The sequence below is a fragment of the Oncorhynchus keta genome, chromosome 7, assembly GCF_023373465.1.
Source record: "Oncorhynchus keta strain PuntledgeMale-10-30-2019 chromosome 7, Oket_V2, whole genome shotgun sequence".
NCBI lineage: Eukaryota > Metazoa > Chordata > Actinopteri > Salmoniformes > Salmonidae > Oncorhynchus > Oncorhynchus keta.
In genome coordinates this window covers 5,906,260-5,932,229 of record NC_068427.1, presented here as the reverse complement: position 1 = coordinate 5,932,229, position 25,970 = coordinate 5,906,260, and the positions used below count along the sequence as shown (strand labels likewise).

Sequence of the window (25,970 nt, the reverse complement as noted above, 5' to 3'; positions counted from 1 at the left end):
CGCATTTATACGAATTAATGGGTACATATCATTAATTTAAAAGTCCCAAAATTAATTTAGCAACTGCTGATTGTCCCTTTAAATGGGGAGGCACTCCAGTGATCACCCCCAGCCCTGAGAGGCAGAGAGAAAAAGAGGCAGGGAGAGAGAGAAAGGCATAGAGTGAGAGAGAGAGAGAGAGAGAGAGAGAGAGAGAGAGAGAGAGAGAGAGAGAGAGAGAGAGAGAGAGAGAGAGAGAGAGAGAGAGAGAGAGAGAGAGAGAGAGAGCTGCCTGCCTGCCTGCCTGCCTGGACGGATGCGTCGGAAACCTCCCACGAGGGGCCCCATGTAATTAGATGCATGCTGTTCAAGCAAGAGTATATTGTCTTCCCGTTGCCTATGAAGCCTCCACCCACTGGCCCACCCTACATTTAGCAGATCATGTGATAGGGGCGGGCAAGCTAAGTAATTTGCAAGTACAACAGTTCTCTGTGCAGCTCCCCATTCATTTCCTGAGAACTGCAAGAGCTCAGCAGCTGAGAGACAGAAGGGGAGGGAGCTGCACACGCAGGAGTGAGAGAGAGAGGAGCAAAAGAGAGAGGACTGGAGAAGGGAAAACCGTTTTCTACGGCTCTGCAGCTTCTGACAAGGTCTGTGGAAACGTTTCCTCCTTCTTCTGTTCATCTCATGCTGTGGTTCTCATTTGTCATGCTTGTGGGATTGTGTGTGTGTGTGATTCAGCTGTCATTGCTGTGTCCAGCCTTATGACAACTCCTGGTCATCTAGCTACATACTGCACACTGCCTGGCTGCCCGTGTGTGCCATTGTGCACTGTAAAACTTTTCCCTGTATATGTACAGTACTATTTTCCTTACTGTAAAACATATTACAGCATACAGCATCTCTGCTGTAAATTTATAGCAGGGATGCTGTAATGTTTTATTATTAGAGATTAGTCATGTGAAATATATTGCAGCTTCTCTGCTGTAAAGCAAAATTACAGCATTGAACTGGCAACTCGGGTGCCAGGGTTATGCTGTAAATTTACAGGGCAAGTCTCACTGAAAAGTAAATGTAGGAAAACAATACATTTGTGCATAAAAAGAAATGTATTCAAATGGGTAACAAAATGAACTGCAAATGAACAACAGAATGGAAAATAGAAGTAACAGTTAACACGTGTAACCAAATAAGAGCATCATTACAACACTTATTTTAAAACTATATTGTATGTGAGTGGTGTGGGGGAGCGAGAGATTGGGTACAATTCTAGATCTGCGATCAGGGGCAACTCTATTCGGCGTAAGGGGATTCAGAGGCAGTAAAACACAACGGGACAGTTTGGGCAGGAGAGCATCCAGGAGAGAGAAGTCAGCACAGCATCAGGTGTTTCTCATGGGGCTCCCTAACGATCCTCCTCAGTTCTGATTTGACAGCTCTTCTCACCCCTATGACAAGCCTGGAAAAATAAAGAATAGAATGAGAGACAGAGAGCACCGGGGCTGTTACTCTGGAGGTAAAGAGACAGGTGACAAGGGACATATCAAGCTTGTGTCGTGTGTGTGTGTACTTACCTCACTAGAGGTCGTCATTCAAACTCCGTAAGCTCTTGGAAGAATGAGGCAATGGGGTTGAAAACAGCTGCTTCCTCTGGGCCACCTTGTCGAGCACTTTGTCCCTTCAGGTTTCATCATCTTGGGTTGATTCGAGACAGGAATCTGTACAGCTATATCCAATACTGTTTATGAAATACATTGAGGCACTGAACAAATACAAATAAGACAGCTACTGTAGATACTGTACACCTACTTCAAACCCTAGTTAACTATATAATAAAATATTGATATAAGCCTAAACAATAACGCATATTATTTGACCAAACTCACATGTTCCTTTCTTTCAGTGCCACCAAATGTTTGTATACTACTGTTGAAGCGAGAAGGTTTAGCTGATACTATGACATTATTTAACAATGCTGTTTAAATTAAACAAATGGAAAGGGGGAGAGGCTGTGCGGACACTCCCGGCCTGTAAAATGATGACGTATGTTGCGCAGCCGAGAGCCAGGTGAACCGAATCACATCGTTGTGACGGCTAAGGACACTGTCCCAGTGTGGTTGCAGTTCGTGCTCTCCCCATTGAGTAGACTGTATCATGGTGACGTCTAGATGGCTACCAATATTAGTTATTCCTTGTGTAGTCTGCTGTCCTACTTGAAGTATAATCCTGGGAGTAAAACAAATTGCCACGTTACTCGCTACCGCCGGCGACACCGATACAGCTGCCCGTATTTTACATTTTTTTAAAATGTTATTTAACCTTTATTTAACTAGTCAGTTAAGAACAAATTATTATTTTACAATGACTGCCTACCCCGGCCACACCCTCCACTAACCCAGACGATGCTGGGCCAATTGTGTGCTGCCTTATGGGACACCTGATCATGGCCGGTTGAGATACAGCCCGGGATCAAACCAGGGTCTGTAGTGACTCCTCTAGCACTGAGATGCAGTGCCTTAGATTGCTGTGCAACTCAGGAGCCTGTATACACACCCCTTGTACACACCTTTTGGATTCACACCCCTTGACTTTTTCACCAAAATGCTGTGTTTTTGTGATTTGTTTTGTCACTGGCCTATACACAATACCCCATAACGTCAAAGTGGTTTTATGTTTTTTAAAGATTTTACAAATTAATATAACCTGAAAAGCTGAAATGTCTTGAGTCAGTAAGTATTCAACCCCTTTGCTATGGCAAGCCTAAATAAGTTCAAGAGTAAAAATGTACTTAACAAGTCTCAAGGTTGCATGGACTCACTCTGTGTGCAATAATAGTGTTTAAGATGATTTCTGAATGACTACCTCATCTCTGTACCCCACACATATAATTATCTGTAAGGTCTCTCAGTCGAGCAGTGAATTTCAAACACAGATTCAATCACAAAGACCAGGGAGATTTCCCAATGACTTGCAAAGAGGAGCGGCTATTGATAGATGGGTAAAAAAAGTTATTAATTACATTATGGATGTTGCATCAATACACCCAGTCACTACAAAGATACAGGTGTTCTTTCTAACTCAGTTGCCGGAGAGGAAATTTCACAATGATTCTAATAGTGACTTTCAAACAGTTACAGAGTTTAACGACTGTGATAGGAGAAAACTGAGGATGTATCCACAATACTAACCTAATTGAGTGAAAAGAAGGAAGCCAATACAGAATACAAATGTTCCACCAAAACATTACAACAAGGTCCTAAAGTAGTACTACAAAAATGTGGCAAAGCAATTAACTTTTTGTCCTGAATACAACGTGTTATTTTGGGGGCAAAACAACAAATTACACAGGTGCAGCTTCTGCTGGGGACAGTATTTTTTTAATATGTTTTTTATTTAACCAGGTAGGTAAGTTGAGAACAAGATCTCATTTACAACTGCGACCTGACCAAGATAAAGAAAAGCAGTTTGACACATGGAAAGTTATACATGGAGTAAAACAAGCATACAGTCAATAATTCAGTAGAAAAATAAGTCTATATACAATGTGAGCAAATGAGTTGAGATAAGGGAGGTAAAGGCAAAAAAAAGGCCATGGTGGTGAAATAAATACAATATAGCAAGTAAAACACTGGAATGGTAGATTTTACAGTAGATGAGTGTGCAAAGTAGAAATACTGGGGTGCAAAGGAGAAAAATAAATAAATAAATACAGTAGAGGAAGAGGTAGTTGTTTGGGCTATTTATAGATGGGCTATGTACAGGTGCAGTGATCTGTGGGCTGCTCAAAGCTAGTGAGGGAGATAAGTGTTTCCAGTTTCAGAGATTTGTGTAGTTTGTTCCAGTCAATGGCAGCAGAGAACTGGAAGGAGAGGCAGCAAAGGAGGAATTGGCTTTGGGGGTGACAAGTGAGATATGCCTGCTGGAACGCGTGCTACGGGTGGGTGAAGCTATGGTGACCAGCGAGCAGAGATAAGGCGGGACTTTACCTAGCAGGGTCTTGTAGATGACCTGGAGCCAGTGGGTTTGGCGACGAGTATGAAGCGAGGGCCAGCCAATGAGAGTGTACAGGTCGCAGTGGTGGGTAGTATATGGGACTTTGGTGACAAAACAGAAGGCACTCTGATAGACTGCATCCAATTTGTTGAGTAGGGTGTTGGAGGCTATTTCGTAAATGACATCGCCAAAGTCGAGGATCGGTAAGATGGTCAGTTTTACGAGGGTAGGTTTGGCAGCATGAGTGAAGCTTTGTTGCGAAATCTAGAATTGGCTTCCTATTTAACTTTGGATTGGAGATGTTTTATGTGAGTCTGGAGGGAGAGTTTACAGTCTAACCAGACACCTAGGTACTTGTAGTTGTCCACATATTCTAACTCAGAACCGTCCAGAGTAGTGATGCTGGGCGGGTGGGCAGGTGCAGGCAGAGATCGGTTGAAGAGCATGCATTTAGTTTTACTTGCATTTTAGAGCAGTTGGAGGCCACAGAAGGAGAGTTGTATGGCATTGAAGCTCGTCTGCAGGATTGTTAAGTGTCCAAAGAAGGGCCAGAAGTATACAGAATGGTGTTGTGTACGTAAAGGTGGACCAGAGACTCACCAGCAGCAAGAGCGACATCATTGATATATACAGGGAAGAGAGTCTGCCCAAGAATTGAACCCTGTGTCACCCCCATAGAGACTGTCAGAGGCCCGGACAACAGGCCCTCAGTTCTGACACACTGAACTCTGTCGGAGAAGTACTTGGTGAACCAGGCGAGGCAATCATTTGAGAAACCAAGGCTGTTGAGTCTGCCGATGAGGATGTGGTGATTGACAGAGTCGAAAGCCTTGGCCAGGTCAATGAATACGGCTGCACAGTATTGTTTCTTATCGATGGTGGTTAAGATATCGTTTAGAAGCTTGAGCGTGGCTGAGCTGCACCCATGACCAGCTCTGAAACCAGATTGCATAGCAGAGAAGTTACGGTGGGATTTGAAATGGTCGGTGATCTGGATGTTAACTTGGCTTTCGAAGACCTTAAAGGCAGGGTAGAATGGATATCGGTCTCCAGCAGTTTAGGTCTAGAGTGTCTCCCTCTTTGAAGAGGGGGATGACCGCAGCTGCTTTCCAATCTTTGGGAATCTCAGACCACATGAAAGAGAGGTTGAACAGGCTAGTAATAGGGGTTGCAACAATTTTGGCAGATCATTCTAGAAAGAAAGGGTCCAGATTGTCTAGCCCGGCTGATTTGTTGGGGTCAAGATTTTGCAGCTCTTTCAGAACATCAGCTGACTGAATTTGGGAGAAGGAGAAATGGGGAAGGCTTGGGCGAGTTGCTGTGGGGGGTGCAGTGCTGTTGACCGGGGTAGGGGTGGCCAGGTGGAAAGCATGGAAAGCATTGCCATTCGTAGAAAAATGCTTATTGAAATTCTCAATTATAGTGGATTTATCAGTGCAGTGGGCAGCTGGGAGGAGGTGCTCTTATTCTCCATGGACTTTACAATGTACCGGAAGTTTTTTGAGTTTGTGTCGCAGAAAGCACATTTCTGCTTGAAAAAGTTAGCCTTGGCTTTTCTAACTGCCTGTGTATATTGGTTTCTAACTTCCCTAAAAAGTTGCATTTCACAGGGGCTGTTCGACGCTAATGCAGAACGCCACAGGATGTTTTTGTGTTGGTTAAGGGCAGTCAGATCTGGAGAGAACCAAGGGCTATATCTGTTCCTGCATATTTATGGACATTCTAAAATGTGCACTTTTGTCACACAACACCACAGATGTCTCAAGTTGAGGGAGCATGCAATTGGCATGCTGACTGCAGGAATGTCCACCAGAGCCATTATGAGAGAAAGCCACCTTCATCATTTTAGAGATTTTGGAAGTACATCCAACCGCCAGCCCAGGACCTCCACATCCGGCTTCTTCACCTTTGGGATCGTCTGAGACCAGCCACCCGGACAGCTGATGAAACTCTGGGTTTGCACAACCGAGGAATTTCTGCACAAAGTGTCAGCTTATCTGCGTGCTCGTCATCCTCACCAAGGTCCTCACCTGACTGCAGTTTGGCATTATAACTGACTTCAGTGGGCAATGGTCACTGCCACTCTGGAGAAGTGTGTTCTTCACGGATGAATCCCGGTTTCAACTGTACCGGGCAGATGGCAGATGTGTGGGCAAGCGGTTTGATGATGTCAACGCTGTGAACAGACTGCCCCATGGTGGCGGTGGAGTTATGGTATGGGCAGGCATAAACTAAGGACAGCGAAAACAAAGCATTTTATTGATGGCAATCTGAATGCACAGAGATACCGTGACAAGATCCTGAGGCCCATTGTCATGCTATTCATTTGCCACCATCACCTCAAGTTTCAGCATGATAATGCACAGCACCATGTCACAAGGATCTGTACACAATTCCTTGAAGCTGAAAAATTCCCAGTTCTTCCATGGCCTGCATATTTACCAGACAGTTCACCCATTGAGCATGTTTGGGAGGCTCTGAATCGATGTGCGGAACATTGTGTTCTATTTCCCACAGCCAATGAAGAGTGGCTCTATAGTTGGCTCTATGCATTCAGTCAGGTAGAGTTCCCCTGGCATCTGCAAACCCAGATTTGTCCATTGGACTGCCAGATGGTGAAGCATGGAATGCATTTTCAATGCTCCAGAGTCCAATGGAGGCAAGCTTTACACACCTCCAGCCGATGCTTGGCATTGCGCATGGTGATCTTATGCTTGTGTGCGGCTGTTTGGCCATGGAAACCCATTTCATGAAGCTCCCAACGAACAGTTGCTTCTAGAGGCAGTTTAGAACTTGGTAGTGAGTGTTGTAACTGAGGACAGATGATTTCTACATGCTACTCGCTTCAGCACTTGGTGGTCCAGTGCTGTGAGCTTGTGTGGCCTACCACTTTGCGGTAGAGCCGTTGTTGCTCCTAGACATTTCCACTTCAGTTGAGAGGCAGCTCTAGCAGGGCAGAAATTTGATGAACAGACTTGTCGGAAAGGTGGCATCGTATGACAGTGCCACATTGAAAGTCACTGAGGCCATTCTTCTGCCAATGTTTCCTTCAGAAAGTATTCAGACCGTTGACTCTTTCCACATTTTGTTACGTTACAGCCTTACTCTAAAATTAATTACATTTTGATGACAACCCCATAATGACAAAGCAAAAACAGTTTTTTAGAAATGTTTGCTAATTTATTACAAATAAGAAACTGAAATATCACATTTGCATAATTATTCAGACCCTTCAACCAGTACTACAGTATGTTGAAGCACCTTTGGCAGTGACTACAGCCTTGAGTCTTCTTGAGTATGACGCTACAGGCTTGGCACACCTGTATTTGGGGAGTTTCTCCCATTCTTCTCTGCAGATCCTCTCAAGCGCTGTCAGGTTGGGTAGGGAGTTATGCTGCACAGCTATTTCCAGGTCACCCCAGAGATGTTCGATCTTGTTGAAGTCTGGGCTCTGGCTGGGCCACTCAAGGACATTCAGAGACTTTTTTTTTCCCGAAGCCACTCATACGTTGTCTTGACTGTGTGCTTAGGGTCATTGTCCTGTTGTAAGGTGAACATTCACCCCAGTCTGAGGTCCTGAGCGGTTTTCATAAAGGGTCTCTCTGTACTTTGCTCCGTTCATTTTTGCCTTGATCCTAACTAGTCTCCCAGTCCCAAAGAATCCCCACAGCATGATGCTGCCACCACCATGCTTCAATCTTGGTTTCATCCGACCAGAAAATCTTGTTTCTCATGGTCTGAGAGTATTTAGGTGCCTTTTGGCACCAAACTCCAAACGGGCTGTCATGTGCCTTTTACTGAGAAATCTGGCCATTGCCAATAAAGCCTAAATGGTGGAGTGCTGCAGAGATGGTTGTCCTTCTGGAAGGATCTCCCATCTCCACAGAAGAACTCTAGAGCTCTGTCAGAGTTGGCATTGGGTTCTTGGTCACCTCCCTGACTAAGGCCCTTCTCCCCCGATTGCTCAGATTGGCCAGGCGGCCAGCTCAAGGAAGAGTCTTGGCGGTTCCAAACTTCTTCCATTTAAGAAATGATGGAGGCCACTGTGTTCTTGGGAACCTTCAATGCTGCAGAAATGTTTTGGTATCCTTCCCCAAATCTTAGCCTCGACGCAATCTTGTCTTGGTGCTCTACAGACAATTCCTTTGACCTCATGGCTTGGTTTTTGCTCTGAGATGCATTGTCAACTGTGGGACCTTATATAGACAGATGTGTGTCTTTCCAAATCATGTCCAATCAATTTAATTTACCACAGGTGGACTCTAATCAAGTTGTAGAAACATCTCAAGGATGATCAATGGAAACAGTATGCACCTGAGCTCAATTTCAAGTCTCATAGCAAAGGGTGTTACTGTTCATTTTTTTATACATTTGCAACAATTATGGGGTATTGTGTTTAGATAACTGATGATTTTATTTGATCCATTTTAGAATAAGGCTGTTAAATTATAAAATGTTGAAAAATTCAAGGGGTCGGAATACTTTCCAGAAGGCACTGTAGTGTAGCTGTGTTTATTCCCAGTCCATAGGGCCTAATGAATTTAAACCAATTGACTGATTTCCTTATGAAAAAAACGAAGAAAAAAAACTTAACATGTGTAAATATTTGTATGAACAAGATTCAACAACTGAGACATAAACTGAACAAGTTCCACAGACATGTGACAAACATTATTAAAATGATGTGTCCCTGAACAAAGGGGGGGTCAAAATCCACCAGCTGCATTAAGTACTGCAGTGCATCTCCTCCTCATGGACTGCGCCAATTCTTGCTGTGAGATGTTACCCCACTCTTCCATCAAGGCACCTGCACGTTCCTGGACATTTTTTGGGGGGTATGGCCCTAGCCCTCACCCTCCGATCCAACAGGTCCCAGACGTGCTCAATGGGATTCAAATCCTGGCTCTTCGCTGGCCATGGCAGAACACTGACATTCCTGTCCTGTAGGAAATTACGCATAGAATGAGCAGCATGGTTGGTGACATTGTCATGCTGGAGGGTCATGTCTGGATGAGCCGACATGAAGTGTACCACATGAGGGAGGAGGATGTCTTCCCTGTATGGCACAGCGTTGAGATTGCCTGCAATGACAACAAGCTCAGTCCGATGATGCTGTGACACACCACCCCAGACCATGACTGACCCTTGACCTCCAAATCAATCCCGCTCCAGAGTACAGGCCTCGGTGTAACGCTCACTCCTTCCACGATAAATGCAAATCCGACCATCACCCCTGGTGAGACAAAACTGCGACTCGTCAGTGAAGAGCACTTTTTGCCGTCCTGTCTGGTCCAGCGACGGTGGGTTTGTGCCCATGGGCGACATTGTTGCCGGTGAGGACCTGGCTTACAACAGGCCTACAAGCCCTCAATCCAGCCTCTCTCAACCTGTTGCGGACAGTCTGAGCACTGATGGAGGGATTGTGCATTCCTGGTGTAACTTGGGCAGTTGTTGTTGCCATCCTGTACCTGTCCCGCAGGTGTGATGTTCAGATGTACCGATCCTGTGCAGGTGTTGTTACACGTGGTCTGCCATTGCGAGGACCATCAGCTGTCCGTCATGTCACCTTGTAGCACTGTCTTAGGCGTCTCACAGTACGGACATTGCAATTTATTGCCCTGCCACGTGTGTGTGTGTGTGTGTGTGTGTGTGTGTGTGTGTGTGTGCACGGGGCGGGTGGATGGTGTCTTGGATGTCATCGGTAGTGGCTCTGATTTCCAGGGTGTTAATAGTATTGATATTGATTGGTGGCTGTCACCGGGCCCAGAGGCTCAACACAACCCAGGCAGGGCTAGGGGCGGCTGGGGGCTGGCCCTGGCCTGTTCTTTTCAATTACAGGGGACCGGGCCAGAGCTGACAGCAAAGGCATTTGTACAACAGGGGTTTGGGGCCAGGGAGAGCCAAGGAGGGGAGGGGGGCTGCAAGGGAGGGAGGGAGGGAGGGAGGGAGGGAGGAGACTGAGCACTGACCTCTGTGACCTTACCCCCGTGCTGGAAAGAGGCCCTGCCTTTAACACTGTGACAGCCGCAGGGTGTGCGTGTGTTTGTCTGTATGTGTCTGTGTGTGTGTATGTGTGGTGGGTTAGGGGTAGGGAGGGGAGGGGGGTAAGAGCAGATCCACTGCTGCTCAACGGTATTCAGGGAGACAGATTCGTGCCCATTTAAGCTCTCACTTTAAATCTATTTACCATAGGTCCCCTTGCCTCAGCATTAGTACACTTTATATGGGGTAATATAATGTACTTAGCATTTACACTGAAAACAACGTTCACATTCATAAATTATATTGATACATATACGTTATAACATATATTACAAATATATATTTTTTAAATAAACAATAACATTGTGTATAAATGTTTTCTATATTTATAATATATGTTATACTGTATACATAACTGTATTTGGTCATGTTTCCCAGACTTAGCCTAGTTTTGGACTAAAAACATGCCCAATGGAGATGCCCATTGTTAGACCCATTTTGGAATAGGGCCTTTCATTAAACAGCAGAAAACAAATCATTCAGTTGACATTCATTCCGACTTTAGACTATGGTGATTTTTGTCTATTTGAATGCAGCTGCCACTGTATTTGTGCCATTGGACACTGTTTATCATAGTGCACTATACTTTTATTATGGCTTATAGGTTCAGTACACATCCCTGCATTCCTGCACTCTGTATCAGAAAGTAGGCCTCTCTTAAGACTCATAGATCAATGCCCTGCTCTTGTTTATAAAGGCTCTTGTGCAAACTTCTGCCATACCTTACTTCATTGTTATATTACAGACATATGAGTCATCAGACCCGATCACAGGGGTGGCTAACTCTGGAGATCCCCGCAGTCTCCACGGACTTAGGTCGTTCTGCGTTTAGTTTTTTTGCACTGTAGAGAATTTTAGAGACCATTCCACAAGGTTGGATGTTTCAGTGCCACTAGGGCAGTTTCAACGGATTGTTGATGACTTTTTTTATTGTTGAAAGTGTTTCTTACTTAACTTGTAAATATTTTATGTTTTTATTGCATTGGATTTGTAAATATTGTGAATTGTATGATTGTGTGAAGGGCTCCATTGGAAAAAAAGGCCTTGGTCTCAATGGGATTTCCCTGTTTAAATATATTTAAATTAAATAAAACAGAGTTCAGCCTAGGTAGTCAATTATGAATCAATTATAAATGACCAATCAGCAACAGACAGTCTGTCTGTCCAATCACTAACAGACCTATATTTCGTTTTTTTCCCCAAATTCTGTTTTCTCTATTTAGTTTTTCCAGGCTTCTGTTTTCCCCATCTTTTCAGGTTTCCGCTCTCAAACTCACACATTTTAACAGAAAGACAACTAAATTGGATGCTGTAAGTCCACGACCATGCTTAAAACCACATCAGGAGACTACTTTTGAGGTCTGGGAAAATAGAAGAATTTAAAAGAAATATGGCCACTGGATTGCTGCAAATAATAATGAAATCATTCTTCCAGGTGGGCATAGGACACTTTGTAGTTAATATTTAATTGAGAACATTTTTGGGAAAGCCTTTCCATCTTTACCAGAAGAAGGTTTTCGTTAACATCATCGCTAACGGCTACACAAAGTGTAGACATACTTGCACGTTGCACATGCACAGACAGGGCATTCCTTTGCCGTTTCAGAAAGTTGCAGGAAAATACGAATCACTGATGCATTTTGTCCATGTTTAACATGACTTGAGAAAATGTATACATTTTCTAATAAGTTTAATACATTTAGTTGATTTCCTACTTCTTCCTAAGTTCAATAGCTTTTTCAATATTACTGAATTCTATTTTAATGTCTTGGATTCCGTTCCAACCAACGCAGATTTGATTGGGCCCTAGAAATAGATAGTTCGCTACTGATTGGACAGTCCAATCAGCAATGGACCCAGTCTGTGTCCAATCAACGAAAAAGGACCAATCAGCAATGGACACAGTCAATCAAACCAATCAGCTGTCTAACTGTCCAATCAGCAGCAGACAGTCTACTGGTCCACAAGGTTCATTCCAGTCCAATTATAATTCCTCTACAGGGTCCTGCCACCACTGGCATCGGCTGTCTAACACGTTGTAATAACAGACACAGATTGGAGCAATTGTCAACAGATGAAATGTTATGGACTAGCTATTGTAATCTATCACTGATAATTGTTCCAACTAATATTGAATAAACTGACCAGGTCTTGAAAACGATTTTAAAATAATGGATTGGATTTACAGTACCACCTTTCTAAGTGCACAGGGGGTAAATGGGTTTAAATATCCTTATCTATGCTGAACAAAAATATAAACGCAACAATTTGAACAATTTGACTGACTTACAATTTATATAAGGAAATCAGTCAATTGAAAAACATTCAATAGGCCATAATCGATGGATTTCACATGACTAGGAGCGAGCGCAGATATTGGTGGGCCTGGGGAGCCAGCCAATCAGAATGAGTTTTTCCCCACAAAAGGGCTTTATTACAGACAGAAATACTCCTCAGTTTCATCAGCTGTAAGGCAGATGTGAAGGTCCTGGGCTGGCATAGTTACACATGGTCTGCGGTTGTGAGGTCGGTTGGACATACTGCCAAATTCTCTAAAATGACGTTGGAGGAGGCTTACTGTAGAGATATTAATATTAAATTATCTGGCAACAGATCTTGTGGACATTCCTGCAGTAAGCATGCCAATTGCGCGCTCCCTGAAAATGTAGACATTTGTGGCATTGTGTTGAACAAAATTGCACATATAAAGGTGCACCTGTTTTTAAGGATCATGCTGTTTAATCAGCTTCTTGATATACTACACCTGTCAGGTGGATGGATTAACTTGGCAAAGGAGAAATGCTCACTAACAGGGATGTAAACATATATAGCAGAATTTTAAAGTGTGTTTTTACATTGGATAAAAGTAAAGACCCAGGGCTAGTAAATGGAATATCATACACTGCAGTTGAGGAAAAATGGGAAAGTAATTCTGCTTTGAAAGTTGATACAATTCTAACCCTACTTTTGAGAAAATGTATCTTGAATATTTTGGAACACCTACTGGAGAGCTCTTCTTTGTCTACACCCATTCAGCATCATTCACACCCGCTTAAGCGTTAGCCCAACCATCTCTTAAGCATTCACATGTCATGTGCTAAACACAGTGAGTAGTTTGGTAAACAACCAAAGATTTCAAGACTTAGTGGTAAAAGTAGTAGCCTACAGCAAGGAAAAACTCCCAAATATTATTACTACACAGATCATACACATAACGTTAGCTAGTGAGACAGCCAGCTAACGTTTGCTAGCTAGCTAACACTATGCTGTAACTTGCAATGAAAATGACTTTCTGACTAAATGTGAAACTTACAATATCTGAAAATGTAGCTAGACTCTTACCTGTGTACACATGGAATGCTTCACGGCAGACGGTAACCATTTAACTCTGTTTTGTTTGTAGCTACATCTTGTTTGCCAGCGTTGTGTCAAGTCACCCCGGTTCACACTGACTGTGGCATGTGTAGAAAGTAGCCCATCACTTTTTCCAACTGATTCAGGGCATCAATGTTGTTGAGAAAGTAGTATCCTCGATGGCTAACGTTAGTCCTTTCTACCACACTGTTTTTGAAAGATATATCAACACATATTGAGCAGCTCATGTTATAGACAGATGCATGCTGTCTATAACAGAAGACAGACACGCACAATAGCAAGACTCCAGCAACACACACTGTAAAAAAACATTCAACAAATAATTATTTAGTAACTTCTTCCACAGACTTTTTTATTTAAATACATTTTTCATCCAAAGTGTTACCTGAACTTAACATTTTAGTTGGCCCAAATGTAGCTCCAATTCATAAAAAAATGGTTAGGAACACCCACACTGCAAGGGCACGAGGCGAGTCCCAAATGTAGACACGAGGCACATGGTTGAGCTCCGATATTTATAATACCAAAAGGGTTAGGCAAAAGGCAGGTCAGAGTCCAAACAGTTCCAGGCGATGGGCAGGCTCGAGGTCAGAACAGGCAGAGTGGTCAGGCAGGTGGATTTGGCGTACGGACAGGCAAGTGTCAACCAGGAGGGCTAGGAAAAAACAGACTGGGAAAAATAGGAGCTAGGAGAAACGCTGGTTGACTTGGCAAAACAAGACAACCTGGCACAGAGATACAGGGATAAATACACCGGGGACTAATGGGGAAAAGAAGAGACAATAACAAAGACAGGTGACACATATCAGGGCGTGACACACACACAGAGTGCTTTTAACATACAATGTTTCCAACGTACATATTTGACACATGTTGACATCCATGATGACATTGTGCATGTTAATTTAATTTATACAGCTCATTATTATTCACCATGTCCTCACCAGGGATTTGAATCATGGCATTCCAATCTTCCTGCTACGCCACCATGCCTATGTCAGTCTTCAGTTAACCTCTCTAGGATAGGGGAGGCTCGCGTCCCACTTGGCCAAAAACCAGGGAAATGCATTGTGGCAAATTCAAATGAATTGATATAAAAATCTAACTTTCATTAAATCACACATGTAAGATACTCAATTAAAGCTACACTCGTTTGTGAACCCAGCCAACATGTCAGATTTTTAAAAGTATTTTCGGTGAAAGCATAAGAAGCTATTATCTGATGATAGCACAATAGTAAACAAGGAAGGCGGCATATTTCAACCCTGCATGCGCGACACAAAACACAGAAATAAAATATAAAACATGTCTTAACTTTGACGAGCTTCTTTTGATGGCACTCCAATATGTCCCATAAACATCACAATTGGTCCTTTTGTTCGATTAATTCCGTCCATATATATCCAAAATGTCCATTTATATGACAAGTTTTATCCAGAAAAAAAACAGCTTCCAAAATGCGCAACTTCACTACAAAATATTTTAAAAGTTGCCTATAAACTTTGCCAAAATATTTCAAACTACTTTTGTAATACAATCTTAGTTATTTTTAAATGTTAATAATCGATCAAATTGAAAACAGGTATATCTGTTTAGAGAGGACGAGAGGAAACTAAAGCTACTTTTCATGTCTTAGCCAACTCTCAACAGTGTTACCCAGTTCCTAGATGGCATACTTCTTCATTGCACAAATGAATAACCTCACGCAAATTCCAAAGACTGGTGACATCCAGTGGAAGAAGTAGGAACAGAAAACAGGTTCCTAAGAAATATAATTTGACAATGAGAAATCAGTGAACAGACGGAGACCTAAAAAAAGAACAATTCTGAGCGGTTAGTCCTAGGGGTTTTGCATGCTACATAAGTTCTGTTATACTCACATACATGATTCAAACAGTTTTAGAAACTTCAGTGTTTTTTCTATCCAAATCTACTAATAATATACATATTTTATATTTCTGGCATGAGTAGCAGGAGGTTGAAATTGGGCACGCTATTTATCCAAAAGTGAAAATGCTGCCCCCTATACCTTAAGAAGTTAATCTGACTATTCTTTCATCCTTGATTTGATTTACTTATTCTAGGGTTTTCCATTTTAATGTTGCTCCAAAGTAATAATTTTAACAATTTTGGAGTGTACTTTTAAAAGCTTTTACACACCGGTAGGATTGTTAAGCGTTTGCCTGCCTACAATACTTAGCACCACTGAACAGAGTGTTGGCACCACTGAACAGAGTGTTGGCAGTCAATCTCTTTTGTGTTCACACTGCAACGACCATGGAAATCGTCAGCCACTCAGACTTGTTAACCTCTCTAGGGTATGTGGGGCGCTAGCGTCCCATCTGGCCAACATCCAGTAAGATTGCAGAGCGCCAAATTCAATGCTCATTGTAAAAATTCAGAAAAAAAACATTTCTAAAGATTAACTTCTTGTTAGTCCAACTACGGTGTCAGATTTACAAAATGCTTTTCGGCGAAAGCATACATAACCCAGTTGACAAATTATTACAAACAGTAACAAGCCAAGCAGAAGCGTTACAAAACTCAAATAGAGAAAATTAATCCCTTACCTTTGATCTTCATATGGTGGCATTCAGAAGACATACATTTTCTCAAATTTTCCTTTTGTTCAATAAAGTCTCTTTATATCCAAAAACCTCTTTTGTTAACGTGTTTTCTTCAGTAATCCACAGGCTCAAACGCAGTCAAAACAGGCAGACAAAAAAATCCAAATTGCATCCGTAAAGTTCATAGAAACATGTCAAACAATGTTTATATTCAATCCTCAGGTTGTTTTTAGCCGAAATGATCAATAATATTTGAACCGGACAATAACGTAGTCAATATAAAAGGTAAACAAGAAATGCACTCTCTCGGGATTGCGCATGAATAAGCTCTGACACGGTAGGGTCCACTCATTCAGACTGCTCTTACTCCCTCATTTATAAGAATACAAGCCTGAAACAATTTCTAAAGACTGTTGACATCTAGTGGAATGCATAGGAACTACAAATTAAGTCCTAAGTCAATGGATACTGTAATGGCATTGAATATAAAACTACAACCCTCCCCCCCAAAAAAATCCTGAATGGATTTGTCTCAGGTTTTTGCCTGCCAAATCAGTTCTGTTATACTCAGACACTATTTTAATAGTTTTGGAAACTTTAGAGTGTTTTCTAACCAAATATACAAGTTATATGCATATCATATCTTCTGGGCCCGAGTAGCAGGCCGTTTAATTTGGGCATGCTTTTCATCCAAAACTCTGAATGCTGCCCCCTACCCTAGAGAGGTTAAAATACTCCAAACCAGAAGGTGCCCAGTAGCGGTTTTTGGCAATGCATATCCGTGCACTTTGGTTATGGTATAGATTACAATCTGCGCAAATGTTGTTATTTTGTACAAAGCCTTTGTTGATACTAACCACAGCTAGATAACTACCTTGCAAGATGACAAAGAAACAATTGAACTCACTCTCCATAATCCCATACTGCCAGTGCCAGCCCATAGCCAAATGTTTAGCTAGGTGACACTTCGACCGAAAAGTTGAGTAAACAAAAAAAAGGCTGTGGAACAAGATACTAAGTTACATTTTTATTTAAATTTTATTTAACCTTTATTTAACCTTTATTTAACACACGCGCACACACACACACACACATGATTAATGCTGTGAAATGATTTGGTGAGAATATTGTTGAAATCAGATACACATTAGATAATTGATTGCTGGTGACCGCCTCTTCTAGTCTTGCTGTATGTACAGTACATTATATTTAATGACATACTTTTTTTAAATTAATGGTCGGCATGTTTCATTGAGACATTTTAGAATATTCATAAATGTATTATTTTCTGATTTATTACAGTATAGGCTATTTATCAGCAGTGGGAATCAAGAAAAAACATTTAAACATCAATTTCAGTAGATGGTTATACAATCAAATCTTCATATAAGATTGTTAATATATTTCACACTCAGGAAACATCTCAATCTGAAATGTGTGTGTGTATGGATATAAAGGCCATCATCCCTACTAATTTCGACATCCATTAAGTTGACAAAATGTTCTTTCTACGTGTCCTCATGTGTAATCAATCCTTGACCTCAGGTCCAGCCCATGTTTGTTTACTAAAGCTGTAGGGTGTGTGTGTGTGTGTGTGTGGGGGGTGGATTATGCAAACACCCACACAGTCAGAGGAAGGGGTGAAAGTAGAGGATCTGGTTCTAGTTGTTGACAGACAGAAACTTTAGTACCATCTGACACCATTGGCAGACCCTGTTAAATACCACACCACATCAAATCAAATTTGATTTGTCACATGTGCCGAATACAACAGGTGTAGTAGACCTTACAGTGAAATGCCTTAACCAACAATGCTTTAAGCGGTTTTAAGTAAAACAAATATAAATAAAACTTAACAATAGCGAGGCTATATACAGGGGGTACTGGTAGGTACACCTGGGTTTTTGTTCAGATTCTCTCCTCCAAAAGTGTGGAATCCTCATTTTTCCAGGCCAGTGTGTTAGTTTTGAGCTATTGGACTAGGGGAAATTGAGAAAAGTTAGAGTGCCATCCCACTTGTTGTGCAATCAGACTTATTTAAGCCTGTCTTGCTTGAGGAAAGAAAGAAAATGCATTATGGATTTCTGAAACAGATAGCAGCAAAGTGACAATCAAGGACAAACAACAGTGTACACATGGAGTAGCGAAAAGAGGCAAAGGTAGTCTGTCCCTACCTCACAATCTTACCATTGTGCGTGGAATAAAAATTAAACAACTTCGACAAAAATATTCAGCCACATGGACAAAAACTGAAGGACATAAAAAGGACTACAAAAAATAGGACTACAAAAAAAAGACAAACACTGAAGGACAAACTATACTTACGCTTTGAAAGGTCTGTGAAAAACAGAGCACATTTATGTTCTCACACATTCCCCCAAAATTCGTAACGTTTGGGTTTAAAAGTTATGGATAGAGTGCTTAGACATAGACATATCGTCTCCAAAATCAATATTTTCCTGAATTTAACCTTACTTCTCACTGTAACCCTAACCTTCACCTCTAGTCTAGGCTATAACATAATCTAGGCTATGACATGATTGTTAAGGTTCCTTGAACTGGGCTGTATGAGGTGAGGTGAGCCACTAGGAATTATGACAAACATCTTTGGGACCTGATCCTTGTTCTAATACTGTAGAAGTAATCACAGATCTCGCCTGTTGCTTACGAAGCATGTGACAAATACTATTTTATTTTATTTGTTGCGTGATTGAACTTTAAAAGTAATTTCCAGTTTAGCCGACATATACAGCATTGACCGTGAATGCAGACTCCGTCAATACGGTAACATTGCCTTTAAATATCAATCATGCTACAACCCAGATCTTCTGTGCTACGGATTAAATCGAGCCCTTACGCAAACATTTGACTACATGAGCAACCGAAGTAAACACAGCTGCTGGTTTTATTAAGTGGGGCAAGAATACTGGAATGGGTCAAACTTAGCGGAATTTTCCCCCCCCCTGTTTTTAAAAATAGCCGCAGTAAAATTTGATATAATGAGTGTCAGTGAGTAAGAATGTTTTCCTTGGTACGGTATTGTCTGTTTCCATGCGCTCAGTCTGTGTGTGTGTGTGTGTGTGTGTGTGTGTGGGTGGGGGGTTGTGTGGATGTGGAGGTTTACAAGGTGTCAGCGTAAATGCTAAGTGAGGTCGGTCTGATAGTGTTACCATTCCGTGAGGCTGCATGGATAGGGCTCGATAGGACTCCGTGTGTGTGTGCATGTTAGAGAGAATGAATGTGCTTTTTGTAATTCTTTGAGGGTATGAGTTTGTGTGCTCATTTGTGTTTATAGTTACTGTACATGTAAACACTTATTTTTCTACCGTGGCAATGTGTCCATACAGTATAATATATATACGGGTTATGAACTGCATACTTGAGCATGTGTTTTTATTTTATTTATTTATTATTATTATTTTTTTTTTTTAACCCTACCACCCTTCGCCTAATTGGCGTAAACTAACAGACAACAACACTTAGGCTTCTATTTCCAGCTTATACATACTGTATATATAGAAATATTTGAACTGGCTCTCATGAGGACCGCCACAGGAATTGGGTTTTTGGATACTACATGATTCCATGTGTGTTATTTCATAGTTTTGATGTCTTCACTATTATTCTACAATGTAGAAAATAGTATAAATGAAGAAAACCCCTTGAATGAGTAGGATGTGGCCAAACTTTTGACTGGTACTGTATACAGTGGGACAAAAAAAGTATTTAGTCAGCCACCAATTGTACAAGTTCTCCAACTTAAAAAGATGAGAGTCCTGTAATTTTCATCATAGGTACACTTCAACTATGACAGACAAATCACATTGTAGGATTTTGAATGAATTTATTTGCAAATTATGGTGGAAAATGAGTTTGGTCAATAACAAAAGTTTATCTCAATACTTTGTTATATACCCTTTGTTGGCAATGACAGAGGTCAAGCGTTTTCTGTAAGCCTTCACAAGGTTTTCACACACTGTTGCTGGTATTATGGCCCATTCCTCCATGCAGATCTCCTCGAGAGCAGTGATGTTTTGGGTCTGTTGCTGGGCAACATGGGACTTTCAACTCCCTCCAAAGATTTTCTACGGGGTTGAGATCTGGAGACTGGCTAGGCCACTCCAGGACCTTGAAATGCTTCTTACGAAGCCACTCCTTCGTTGCCCGAGCGGTGTTTTTGGGATCATTGTCATGCTGAAAGACCCAGCCACGTTTCATCTTCAATGCCCTTGCTGATGGAAGGAGGTTTTCACTCAAAATCTCACGATACATGGCCCCATTCATTTTTTCCTTTACATGGATCAGTCATCCTGGTCCCTTTGCAGAAAAACAGCCCCAAAGCATGATGTTTCCACCCCCATGCTTCACAGTAGGTATTGTGTTCTTTGGATGCAACTCAGCATTCTTTGTCCTCCAAACACGACGAGTTGAGTTTTTACCAAAAAGTTATATTTTGGTTTCATCTGACCATATGACATTCTCCCAATCTTCTTCTGGATCATCCAAATGCTGTCTAGCAAACTTCAGACGGGCCTGGACATGTACTGGCTTAAGCAAGGGGACACGTCTGGCACTGCAGGATTTGAGTCCCTGGCGGAGTAGTGCATTACTGATGGTAGGCTTTGTTACTCTGGTCCCAGCTCTCTGCAGGTCATTCATTAGGTCCCCCCATGTGGTTCTGGGATTTTTGCTCACCATTCTTGTGATAATTTTGACTCCACAGGGTGAGATCTTGTGTGGAACCCCAGATCGAGGGAGATTATCAGTGGTCTTGCATGTCTTCCATTTCCTAATAATTGCTCCCACAGTTGATTTCTTCAAACCAAGCTGCTTACCTATTGCATATTCAGTCTTCCCAGCCTGGTGCAGGTCTACAATTTTGTTTCTGGTGTCCTTCGACAGCTCTTTGGTCTTGGCCATAGTGGAGTTTGGAGTGTGACTGTTTGAGGTTGTGGACAGGTGTCTTTTATACTGACAACAAGTTCAAACAGGTGCCATTAATACAGGTAACGAGTGGAGGACAGAGGAGCCTCTTACAGAAGAAGTTACAGGTCTGTGAGAGCCAGAAATCTTGCTTGTTTGTAGGTGACCAAATACTTATTTTCCACCATAATTTGCAAATAAATTCATTAAAAATCCTACAATGTGATTTTCTGGATTTTTTTCCTCATTTTGTCTGTCATAGTTGAAGTGTACATATGATGAAAATTACAGGACTCTCTCATATTTTTAAGTGGGAGAACTTGCACAATTGGTGGCTGACTAAATACTTTTTTGCCCCACTGTATATAGCCAATATAAAGGAAGAGAAGCTTAGGCCTAATCCCAGAGAGAAAGAGATGCCGGTGGCATGCTACTACACCGACATGCATTTCTTTATGATGGCTACTGCATCTGCTAGACGTACAGAAGGAGGGTCATTTTCTTTCAGAATATTATAAAATTAAGCATTATATTGTTAGTCGTATAATCTAACTCTGGTAGGCCTGAAACATTTATCCTTCCCTCTAGGTCAACTATCGGAGTCAGTTGTAGCACTGGGGTGTACTGCTTTCATATTGTAGGCCTGCAGTAGCTAAAGTTTAACAACAGCCACACCATACCAAACCGTCACAAACATTTCTAAACTTTACTTGGGTTATATCAAAAGTAAGTCAAGCCATTGTTTATCGGGAAAATACGAGCAGAAGAGCGAATGTAAACCATGGAAAAAACACACTACCCTCCCCTGTGGCCCCCCCAAAAACACCTCTATTTTGGACCCCCCCTCCCCCCGTAATTTTGATCTGTCCCTTTTGGATCCCAATATATATTTAAATAAAGATGTAATGTTAATTATGTATAGGTAACATATTTCATCCTTGGCTACTCAATTAATTTCTCTACTGGGAGAATGAAGACTCATTTGAATATAACAGCACTATTAGATAAAAAGGTGTTATCTAGAACCATAGGATAAACCTTTGAAGAACCCCTTTTGATTCCAGTAAGAACTCATTTTGGTTCCATGTAGAACCCTCCGTGTAAAGGGTTCTACATGGAACCAAAATTTGTTCTAACTGGAACCAAAAGGGGTTCTACAATGAACCAAAAAGAGTGCACGTATGGGGACAGCCGAAGAACCCTTTTGGAGGAAGATTGTTTAGTACCTTGGTGACTGCAGCCTAAGCCCTCTGCAGAGAGAGTGAGAGGTAGAGGGAGAGAGAGAGAGAAAGGCGGAGGGGGACATGGAGAGTGGGAGAGTAAATAAGGGGAAGGAGTTGTCACTGTTGAACTCTGAGAGTTCACGCACATAAGCACACACGCATCACCCAGCGAGAGTGCACTGAGAATGCTGCTCAATTGCACACACACACACACACACACACACACACACACACACACACACACACACACTGAGAGAGCCCTGAGGGGGATAAGGCAGCAGCTTTAGGGCAGGAGTGTACAACCATCCCAGAGAAGGAGAAAGAGAGATGAGAGAGTGGAGGAGCGCAGAGAAGTTATTGGACTGATGATAATGCTCTCTCTGGCCCCTCTCCCCCTCTCCCCTCTGACCCACTGTCTCTCTTTCTCTCTCTCTTTTCTCTTTGTCTCCTTCACTGGCCCTGACCCTAAGTCCATCCTTGGGGTCAGGGCCAGTGAAGATCCGTGAAGACTCATCTTCTTGCGCCGGCCCACTAGCTTTCTAAGCGCCCATGTCTCCCACTCGCCTAGCGTAGCACTGACTACTGAACGCCTCCCTGACTCACCTATTGCTGTTCTTTGGACCGCATGATCACTCGGCTACACAGCTGATGCCTCCTGGACAGTTTCAATAGCACAGTACCTCATTTAGTTTCTGTCGGCCCCAGCCTCGAACTCGAGTCCTGTATGTACCTAACTGACCCGCTCTGCCCATTCATCGCCATTTACCCGTTGTTGTCTTAACTCTGGAAACTACCCCTCCCGGATCCGGGAGAATTGTCATCAACTACACTAATTAGCTTAGCATAACGCAACGGACAAAAAAATCTTATTATAAAAAATAAAAAAATATTCATGAAATCACAAGTGAAATGTATTGAAACACAGCTTAGCCTTTTGTTAATCACCCTGTCATCTCAGATTTTGAAATGATGCTTTACAGCCAAAGCAAGACAAGCATTTGTGTAAGTTTATCGATAGCCTAGCATAGCATTATGTCCAGCTAGCAACAGGAAGCTTGGTCATGAAAATCAGAAAAGCAATCAAATTAAATAATTTACCTTTGATGAGCTTCGGATGTTTTCACTCACGAGACTCCCAGTTAAACAGCAAATGTTTCTTTTGTTCCATAAAGATTATTTTTATACCCAAAATACCTCCGTTTCTTGTCCACGTTTTGTTGAGAAATTGCGGTCGCGACAACGGCGGAAAAAACTCCAAATTGGAAGAGGAACAATAGCCGCCTTTGTCTATTACGCACAAATCACTCTGAGGGCCACCACTGACGCAATGTTGTCGTTCACGCTCATTTTTCAAAGTAAAAGCCTGAAACTATGTCTAGTGGCTGTAGACACATTAGGGAAGCCATAGGAAAATTAATATGGTTGATATCCCTTTCAATGGGCAACAGGGATGCATAGGAAGACAGGGGTTTCAAAATAAGAGTCACTTCCTGATTAGATTATAGATATCATCCTGACCAACCTGCCCTCTAAATACACCTCTGCTGTCTTCTACCAGAATCACTGCGATCACTGCCTCATTGCCTGCATCCGTAATGGGTCCCTAAAACACTTCAGCGAGCAGGCCTTTCTAATCGACATGGCCCGGGTATCCTGGAAGGATATTGACCTCATCCCGTCAGTAGAGGATGCCTGGTTATTCTTTAAAAGTGCTTTCCTCACCATCTTAAATAAGCATGCCCCATTGTAAATATGTAGAACTAAGAACAAATATAGTCCTTGGTTCACTCCAGACTTGACTGCCCTAGACCAGCGCAAAAACATCCTGTGGCGTACTGCATTAGCATCGAATAGCCCCCACCACAGATTAAATCCACGATTATCAGGAATTTCAACAAGCATTTTACTACGGCTGGCAATTCTTTCCACCTGGCTACCTCTACCCCGGCCAACAGCTCTGCACCCCCACAGCAACTTGCCAAAGCCCCCCGATGTTCTGAAAGAGCTGAAAAATCTGGATCCCTGCAAATCAGCTGGGCTCGACAATCTGGACCCTCTCTTTCTAAAAATATCCACCGGAATTGTTGCAACCCCTATTACACCACTGCGACCTATATGCTCTTGTTGGCTGGCCCTCACTTCATATTCGTCGCCAAACCCACTGGCTCCAGGTCATCTATAAGTCTTTGCTAGGTAAAGCCCCGCCTTATCTCAGCCTACTGGTCACCATTACAATACCCACCCATAGCACGGGCTCCAGCAGGTATATTTCACTGGTCATCCGCAAAGCCAAATCCTCTTTGGCCGCCTTTCCTTCCAGTTCTCTGCTGCCAATGACTGGAACGAATTGAAAAAATCCCTGAAGCTGGAGATTTATATCTCCCTCTCTAACTTTAAGCATTAGCTGCCAGCTTACCGATCACTGTACCTGTACACAGCCATTCTGTAAATAGCACACCAGACTTCCTCATACCCATATTGTTATTTATTTTTGCTCTTTTGCACCCCAGTATCTCTACTTGCACATCATCTGCACATCTATCACTCTGTGTCAATGCTAAATTGTAATTACTTCACCGCTATGGCTTATTTATTGCCATACCTCCCTAATCTTATTACATTTTCACACACTGTACATAGACTTTTTCTATTGTGTTATTGACCGTACGTTTGTTTATTCCATGTGTAACTGTTGTTTTTTCGCACTGCTTTGCTTTATCTTGGCCAGGTCGCAGTTGTAAATGAGAACTTGTTCTCAACTGGCCTACCTGGTTAAATAAAGGTGAAATGAAAAATGTAATCCAACAGGAACCATCGCTTCAGTAAGCTGCCGCTGCATTAACTAACAGTCAGATGTACACTGTACACCATTATACAGTGTCAATGTCTAAGATACTATGTGGTTACATTAAAAACACATTTACTTACATTTCCAGTTATGGGTCATCAACGTAACTGTTGTTATTGGATCCCCATCTATATATTTTTTTAAACATGTAATGTGACTTGTGTATAGGCTACATGTTTTTTTGTATTATCTTGCACTGGCTACAGAATGCATTTCTCTACTGGAACAATAAAGTCTGATTTTGAATTGAACTAGTAGCAGAAGATTGGTGACTGCAGCCTAAGCCCTCTGCAGAGAGAGAGAGTGTTGCAGAGAGAGAGAGGGAGAGAGATATTTCCATACAACATCATATTTTTCCTAAACTCTAACCCTTAACCCTAACCGTCATCCTAAGTCTAAACCTAATTGTACCCTTTCCCCAAACCTGACCACTAAGCTTAAAATAGCCTTTGTCCTCATGGAGACATGGGAAATGTCCTCGTGGGAGAATTTTCTTTGTTTTACTATCCTTGTGAGGACTTTTGGGGATTATAGGTACACCAAAATGATAGAAGAGCCAATCAACATACACACACACCACCCAGAGAGAGTGAAATCCACATGTTTACTCCTCCCCCAAATCGGTGCAACTGAAGTTTTTGTGTCAGGGCTATTTTAGACAAACAGCCGCTGAGTTGACACCACTTTAATGTGGGGGAAAGGGTGTGTGAATGTGCCTGCGTGTGTGTGTTGGGGGGTTCCACAGAGGTCATTATATTCTGTTTTTTAACATTCCTGACCATTCAGTCATGGTAAGTATTGAAATGGTACTCTCTGCTTTCTATGGAACTGAAACCTGTGAGACTCATACAAACATGACCACTCAAATCTGTAGATCTTTCAAAATCACTACTTTGACTGCATCTGTGAAACGTACCAATTTAATGGTTGTTTTTAAAGCTGTTTTTAGTCTGCCTTCAGTGCTGCCATGAGCACAGGTTGTTGTGCTGCTTCGCCCACAGATCTGAGGCACATGGTGAA

The 25,970-nt window shown here is 42.1% G+C and overlaps 1 protein-coding gene across 2 annotated transcripts in view; it reads left to right on the top strand.

Annotated features, from left to right (window-relative positions):
- The first annotated feature begins 387 nt into the window (after positions 1-387).
- klf12b (Kruppel-like factor 12b) overlaps positions 388-25,970 on the top strand; it is a 151,889-nt gene continuing 126,306 nt past the window's right edge. Inside the window, exon 1 of one of the 2 annotated variants that reach the window (XM_035773105.2) lies at positions 388-629. The gene's annotated coding sequence lies outside the window, so the exon portion shown is untranslated. The remainder of the gene's footprint in view (positions 630-25,970) is intronic. The other variant, XM_035773106.2, reaches the window with a different exon arrangement.